Source organism: Oncorhynchus mykiss, chromosome 14, assembly GCF_057628025.1.
Source record: "Oncorhynchus mykiss isolate SJ-2025 chromosome 14, ASM5762802v1, whole genome shotgun sequence".
Classification (NCBI taxonomy): domain Eukaryota; kingdom Metazoa; phylum Chordata; class Actinopteri; order Salmoniformes; family Salmonidae; genus Oncorhynchus; species Oncorhynchus mykiss.
Window position 1 is genome coordinate 20,452,303 of NC_143035.1, and position 8,101 is coordinate 20,460,403.

Genomic DNA, 8,101 nt, shown 5'->3' on the forward strand with positions numbered 1-8,101 from the left:
CTCCCTCCGACTCGCTTGTCCTCCCTCTGCCTCGCTCTCCCTCGCTCTCCCTCCCTCTGCCTCGCTCTCCCTCCTTTCGCTCACCCTCCCGCTCGCTCACCCTCACTCTCCCCCCCACCATCCGCCTCTCGCTCGCTCGCTCTCCCTCCCTCTCGCTCTCCCTCCCACCCGCTCTCCCTCCCTCTCACTTCCTCCCCTTCACCCGCTCTCCCTCCCTCGCTCTCCCTCCGCCTCGCTCGCTCGCCCTCCCGCGCGCTCACCCCTCCCCTCTCGCTCGCTTTCACTCCCTCCGCCTCTCGCTCGCTTTCACTCCCTCCGCCTCTCGCTCGCTCTTCCTCCCCTTCACCCGCTCTCCCTCCCTCCCCTTCACCCGCTCTCCCTCCCTCCCCTTCACCCGCTCTCCCTCCCCCCTTCACCCGCTCTCCCTCCCTCCTTCACCCGCTCTCCCTCCCTCCCTCCCCCGCTCGCTCTCCCTCCCTCCCCCCTCGCCCTCCCTCCCCCCTCGCTCGCACTCTCCATTTTCACAATATTGCTTACACTAGTATTTACCAATCCTGGTTCTGGGGACCCAAAGGGGAGCAATAAGACACTTGATTCAACTAATCAACTCGTCATAAAGTCTTTAGTTTAATCAGGTGTATTGGTGCTAGGCAAAAACAAACATATGTCCCCTTGACCAGGAGTGGAAAACACTGGCTTACACCAATCCAATCCTTTAATATCTACATGAGTGCCTAGGGGGTAAGAGGTAAGAAGAAGGGGCTAGGGTCTATTTGAAATTCAGCACATAAGAACCATGACACACTCTATTCCTTCAGCCAGCAGGTAGCAAGCTAGACACTGCAATGCAGAGAAGAGGGGGGGATGGAGAGAGCTAATTAGCTTTTAGCTCATCCAGCCCTTTTTAAGTGCCTGATTAATTGGTGATGAATTCAATTACTCCTGGTGCTAGCATTTACATCTGAATGAAAAACGGGTCCAAGGTGGGAACCTTTCTGCTGTGGCTGCTGGAACACATGGGGCCCTGATGGATGTCACACAAGAGGCAGGCGGTCTGTTGCTGTCATCTCTAGGCAAACATGAGCTTGTCAATTGGAGAGAGTTTTGCGCTCGCAGACTGTGGACTGTAAAGACTAAAGAAATCTCCCCTACATTACCCTTCTCCTCTCCTCTCGTCGCTTAAGGTTAGCTATGCTTTATAGCACCGTCTACTGCTTTGAATTAGAATCTGCTAGCTCCTCCAGCCTTCAACACGTTGTTGCTGCTGAACCAAACATTGTATCCATAGCCCCAGATACAAGCTCAAAAGAACACTCAGAGAATTGGCTGACCAGACAAGACCAGACCAGACCAGACAATGTAAGCTGTCCAAAATGTAGCTTAATCAATAGCCAATGGCAAGGCTGGACTTCAAATACCATGCCATGCCTTGTTGACCCCTTCCAAGGCCTGTCTGTCGGCCTGTCTGTCTTCCGAGAAAGACAGTAGCCTCCTCCCGAGGAGCTGCTTCCAACACTGGTTCACAATCACATTCAATCTCTCTTCTCCTTTCCACTCCCTGCCTGTGTCCTTTTCCCACCGGCTCTAGTCTCGCTCCACACTCCAGCTGCTTTCCTATTGGAGCCAGAGGCTGAGCCAGCCAGCAGCATTACTGCTCCGACTATATTACTGTCTGTATTACATCTGTATGGGATAAAAGCCTGAATGACTCAATAAGGAGACATGAAAACAGCTTCTCCCACATCTGGGCTGACATTGGAGAGGGGTGTGATGATGTGGCAGGCAGGGAGGGAATGAGAGGAAATGGGATAGTAGGGTTTGTTAAGACTGGGGTTCTCGGGTTGCGTTGTGGCTGCCGGCCCAGACTGTAGGACTGATGATCAGTTCAACAAAGTGGGTAGAGATCTATAGAGCTACAGAGGAGCTGCTGGGCTATGAGACACACAGCTGATATGTGTTTAATAGGAGAGGACAAAACAGTGTTGGCAAGTCGTGGCAATAGTGCCATCTAGTGGTTATTATAGTTTAGTGCAGTTGCATTAACGCTCCCAAATATTGGCCCTCTGAATGTTCAGATTAATTATCTTTCTTTCCACCCTTCTTTGCATTTTCTTTTTGAAGATGATTGTACTTCATTGCAGATGAAGATTGGGTACAAAAGTTGAGCTACCACAAGTTAGATCTATGTCTTTATGCATGTTCTATATCGACAGTAGCACACATTAAAAGTCTACTCATTGTTAGAGAATACATAACAAACGAAGACAACAAATCAACACATACTAAACAATAACACCAAAATGGCCGCCAGGGGTGCAGGAGTGAGGTCATTACCAGGCCAACATCCTCCCACTCCAGTCGGATGAGTGTCCTCTGCTGGACGGTCTGCTCATACTGCTCCTGCAGACAGTCCAGCTCTCTCCTCAGCTCCTCCACATCACACAGGCTCCAATCCTGGACACGCAGTGGCATATCAGTCTGGCACTGGTAGGTAGTGGTAACGGTCTGTTTCCTAGCTCCTAGTGTGATATGAATGCCTCCATTCCACTATATTGTTAATATGTACCCTCTCCTTAAGCAGTCTCTCCATGTCATCCAAGCTGCATTCAGGGACAGCTAGGACAGTGGAGGTGGTCTGTTGGCCAGCCAGCCTCTCCTGCAGCTCACAGATCTGGGCCTCCAGAGAGTCATTGTCCTCCTCAAAGCAGCGCACCTAAAAGGGCACAAACAGCACGTACAATGATATAGCATGTTTTTTTTTGACACAGGAAATGACATGCATGGTTAGGGTTGCAAAATTCTGATAATTGTCCAGAAAATTGCCTGGTTTTCCAAACATCCCGGTTGGAGGATTCAGATGATTTGGTTATTTCTGTCTGATTTCAGGTATATTCTAACCACGATACCTGAGAAAGATGGGACTTTGGGGAAAGTTACTGGAATTGTACAACCCTGTGTATGTTACATTTAATGGGTTGCTTCCTTGGAGCATCTGACTACAACAACATACAGTATAAGAAAAACACTTTTGATTTATCGTAGCGTTTTGCACTGGTTATATGGTGATATGGTGTTGGTCCATCTCAAAACAATGTTTGCTCAACCTTAGGACAATGTTTAGAGGGTTGAATCCATCCCGGCTTCACCATGTTGATGAGTGCCACAAAACGATCAGGGCGAGAATAACGCTGTGGTCTTCAGTGAATTGGACCAGACTCTCCTTGTCGAGCGCCTTGGCAGCCACGAAGTCCAGCTTCTCACACGTACACTCCTCAGCAGCCACACCCCTGTGGGAGGGGTGCACACCACACACACACACACACACACACCTATAGGTTAAATATCACAAGTATTGGTTGGTTTTGTGCATGTACATTGAAAATCAAGGGCCACAAGATCGCAATCTCTGAAAAGTCTTGAATGAATAGCATAGCTGCCTCTCCCAAATCAGCTCTGTGTAAATGAACACCGCCCAGGGTAACCTGATTTCATTGTTTGATGCAAGTACAAAAGGCGTTTGTCATCACCTGTCAAACTTTTCCCTTGGGACGAACAAGGCGTAACTAACACTAAACACTATGTTAAACGGAGTGACCTTCTATACTGTATATAGAAATAGTGCAAAGCTTACTCAGACATACTTCAGTGAAAGAAAACAAACCTGATCTGGTCATAACTCAAACTTTGTTGAATTCTGAAACAGACAAATTATCATAAACCTTACAAGTACTGTATGTCTCAACCCATCTCCAATTTGCACAACACAATACAAACATTATATTCTTTCCATTAGCCTCCTTCTAGTAAACCAGTGTCACTCAAACTCTGGTGACTGGACCAGAAACGGTCCCTAAGATGTTGCTGCCCGGTCCTTCAGAGGGTTGTCTACTACATTCTAGTTTAATGGAAGAAGTCCCCCAAGAAGCTTCCCAGCCTGTTATAAAAAAGGTTGAGACACCCTGCAGTAAACCATCTTCGGTGCATAGTGTTCTCCATACAGTCCATCTCCTGTAGTAAACCATCTTCGGTGCACAGTGTTGTCCATACAGTCCATCTCCTGTAGTAAACCATCTTCGGTGCATAGTGTTCTCCATACAGCCCATCTCCTGTAGTAAACCATCTTCGGTGCATAGTGTTCTCCATACAGTCCATCTCCTGTAGTAAACCATCTTCGGTGCACAGTGTTCTCCATACAGTCCATCTCCTGTAGTAAACCATCTTCGGTGCACAGTGTTCTCCATACAGTCCATCTCCTGTAGTAAACCATCTTCGGTGCAGTGTTCTCCATACAGCCCATCTCCTGTAGTAAACCATCTTCGGTGCATAGTGTTCTCCATACAGTCCATCTCCTGTAGTAAACCATCCTCGGTGCAGTGTTCTCCATACAGCCCATCTCCTGTAGTAAACCATCTTCGGTGCACAGTGTTCTCCATACAGCCCATCTCCTGTAGTAAACCATCCTCGGTGCAGTGTTCTCCATACAGCCCATCTCCTGTAGTAAACCATCCTCAGTGCAGTGTTCTCCATACAGTCCATCTCCTGTAGTAAACCATCTTCGGTGCATAGTGTTCTCCATACAGTCCATCTCCTGTAGTAAACCATCCTCAGTGCAGTGTTCTCCATACAGTCCATCTCCTGTAGTAAACCATCTTCGGTGCATAGTGTTCTCCATACAGTCCATCTCCTGTAGTAAACCATCCTCAGTGCAGTGTTCTCCATACAGCCCATCTCCTGTAGTAAACCATCCTCGGTGCACAGTGTTCTCCATACAGCCCATCTCCTGTAGTAAACCATCCTCGGTACACAGTGTTCTCCATACAGCCCATCTCCTGTAGTAAACCATCCTCGGTGCATAGTGTTCTCCATACAGCCCATCTCCTGTAGTAAACCATCCTCGGTGCAGTGTTCTCCATACAGTCCATCTCCTGTAGTAAACCATCCTCGGTACACAGTGTTCTCCATACAGTCCATCTCCTGTAGTAAACCATCTTCGGTGCACAGTGTTCTCCATACAGTCCATCTCCTGTAGTAAACCATCTTCGGTGCACAGTGTTCTCCATACAGTCCATCTCCTGTAGTAAACCATCTTCGGTGCACAGTGTTCTCCATACAGTCCATCTCCTGTAGTAAACCATCTTCGGTGCACAGTGTTCTCCATACAGCCCATCTCCTGTAGTAAACCATCCTCAGTGCAGTGTTCTCCATACAGTCCATCTCCTGTAGTAAACCATCCTCGGTGCAGTGTTCTCCATACAGCCCATCTCCTGTAGTAAACCATCCTCAGTGCAGTGTTCTCCATACAGTCCATCTCCTGTAGTAAACCATCCTCGGTGCATAGTGTTCTCCATACAGTCCATCTCCTGTAGTAAACCATCTTCGGTGCACAGTGTTGTCCATACAGCCCATCTCCTGTAGTAAACCATCCTCGGTGCACAGTGTTCTCCATACAGCCCATCTCCTGTAGTAAACCATCTTCGGTGCACAGTGTTCTCCATACAGCCCATCTCCTGTAGTAAACCATCTTCGGTGCACAGTGTTCTCCATACAGTCCATCTCCTGTAGTAAACCATCTTCGGTGCACAGTGTTCTCCATACAGCCCATCTCCTGTAGTAAACCATCCTCGGTGCACAGTGTTCTCCATACAGCCCATCTCCTGTAGTAAACCATCCTCGGTGCAGTGTTCTCCATACAGTCCATCTCCTGTAGTAAACCATCCTCAGTGCAGTGTTCTCCATACAGTCCATCTCCTGTAGTAAACCATCCTCGGTGCACAGTGTTCTCCATACAGCCCATCTCCTGTAGTAAACCATCCTCGGTGCAGTGTTCTCCATACAGTCCATCTCCTGTAGTAAACCATCCTCAGTGCAGTGTTCTCCATACAGTCCATCTCCTGTAGTAAACCATCCTCAGTGCAGTGTTCTCCATACAGCCCATCTCCTGTAGTAAACCATCTTCGGTGCACAGTGTTCTCCATACAGCCCATCTCCTGTAGTAAACCATCCTCGGTGCACAGTGTTCTCCATACAGTCCATCTCCTGTAGTAAACCATCCTCGGTGCAGTGTTCTCCATACAGCCCATCTCCTGTAGTAAACCATCCTCGGTGCACAGTGTTCTCCATACAGTCCATCTCCTGTAGTAAACCATCTTCGGTGCAGTGTTCTCCATACAGCCCATCTCCTGTAGTAAACCATCCTCGGTGCACAGTGTTCTCCATACAGCCCATCTCCTGTAGTAAACCATCCTCAGTGCAGTGTTCTCCATACAGTCCATCTCCTGTAGTAAACCATCCTCGGTGCACAGTGTTCTCCATACAGCCCATCTCCTGTAGTAAACCATCTTCGGTGCACAGTGTTCTCCATACAGCCCATCTCCTGTAGTAAACCATCTTCGGTGCACAGTGTTCTCCATACAGTCCATCTCCTGTAGTAAACCATCTTCGGTGCACAGTGTTCTCCATACAGCCCATCTCCTGTAGTAAACCATCCTCGGTGCAGTGTTCTCCATACAGTCCATCTCCTGTAGTAAACCATCCTCAGTGCAGTGTTCTCCATACAGTCCATCTCCTGTAGTAAACCATCCTCAGTGCAGTGTTCTCCATACAGCCCATCTCCTGTAGACTAACCATCCTCGGTGCACAGTGTTCTCCATACAGCCCATCTCCTGTAGTAAACCATCTTCGGTGCACAGTGTTCTCCATACAGCCCATCTCCTGTAGTAAACCATCCTCGGTGCACAGTGTTCTCCATACAGTCCATCTCCTGTAGTAAACCATCCTCGGTGCAGTGTTCTCCATACAGCCCATCTCCTGTAGTAAACCATCCTCGGTGCACAGTGTTCTCCATACAGTCCATCTCCTGTAGTAAACCATCTTCGGTGCACAGTGTTCTCCATACAGCCCATCTCCTGTAGTAAACCATCCTCGGTGCACAGTGTTCTCCATACAGCCCATCTCCTGTAGTAAACCATCCTCAGTGCAGTGTTCTCCATACAGTCCATCTCCTGTAGTAAACCATCCTCAGTGCAGTGTTCTCCATACAGTCCATCTCCTGTAGTAAACCATCCTCGGTGCACAGTGTTCTCCATACAGTCCATCTCCTGTAGTAAACCATCCTCGGTACACAGTGTTCTCCATACAGCCCATCTCCTGTAGTAAACCATCTTCGGTGCACAGTGTTCTCCATACAGTCCATCTCCTGTAGTAAACCATCCTCGGTGCACAGTGTTGTCCATACAGTCCATCTCCTGTAGTAAACCATCTTCGGTGCACAGTGTTCTCCATACAGCCCATCTCCTGTAGTAAACCATCTTCGGTGCACAGTGTTCTCCATACAGTCCATCTCCTGTAGTAAACCATCCTCGGTACACAGTGTTCTCCATACAGTCCATCTCCTGTAGTAAACCATCTTCGATGCACAGTGTTCTCCATACAGCCCATCTCCTGTAGTAAACCATCCTCGGTGCACAGTGTTGTCCATACAGCACATCTCCTGTAGTAAACCATCCTCGGTACACAGTGTTGTCCATACAGCCCATCTCCTGTAGTAAACCATCCTCGGTGCACAGTGTTGTCCATACAGCCCATCTCCTGTAGTAAACCATCCTCGGTACATAGTGTTGTCCATACAGTCCATCTCCTGTAGTAAACCATCCTCGGTGCACAGTGTTCTCCATACCGTCCATCTCCTGTAGTAAACCATCTTCGGTGCACAGTGTTCTCCATACAGTCCATCTCCTGTAGTAAACCATCCTCGGTGCACAGTGTTGTCCATACAGTCCATCTCCTGTAGTAAACCATCCTCGGTGCACAGTGTTCTCCATACCGCCCCACAATCTCTGTTGGACCCTCCATTCTGACTCCACTGCTCCTCCTCAAACTGCCGGCGGTAGGAAGACACTCTCACCATGGCCATGGTTGGTTTACTGGGACTGGTACTGCAGGCGGGGGCTACAGTAACTAACACAGACAAACGGATGATAGTGAGTCCAGGTTGAGGACTTTATACATGGAGATGAGGGGGGAGTGTTTCATCCAGGCAATGGATCTCTCCCAGCCCGCTGACTGGTCTAACTACAGGGGTTAGCGTCAGCAGCTGGACATT

The 8,101-nt window shown here is 48.6% G+C and overlaps 1 long non-coding RNA gene across 1 annotated transcript; it reads right to left on the reverse strand.

Moving 5' to 3' along the window:
- Positions 1–603: 603 nt before the first annotated feature.
- Positions 604–4,282, reverse strand: LOC149978319 (uncharacterized). The gene is made up of 2 exons (XR_016486324.1): positions 3,105–4,282; positions 604–2,713 (listed from the first exon to the last, which is right to left on the reverse strand). It is a non-coding gene; the product is annotated as an uncharacterized LOC149978319 (long non-coding RNA).
- Between the last annotated feature and the right edge of the window lie 3,819 nt (positions 4,283–8,101).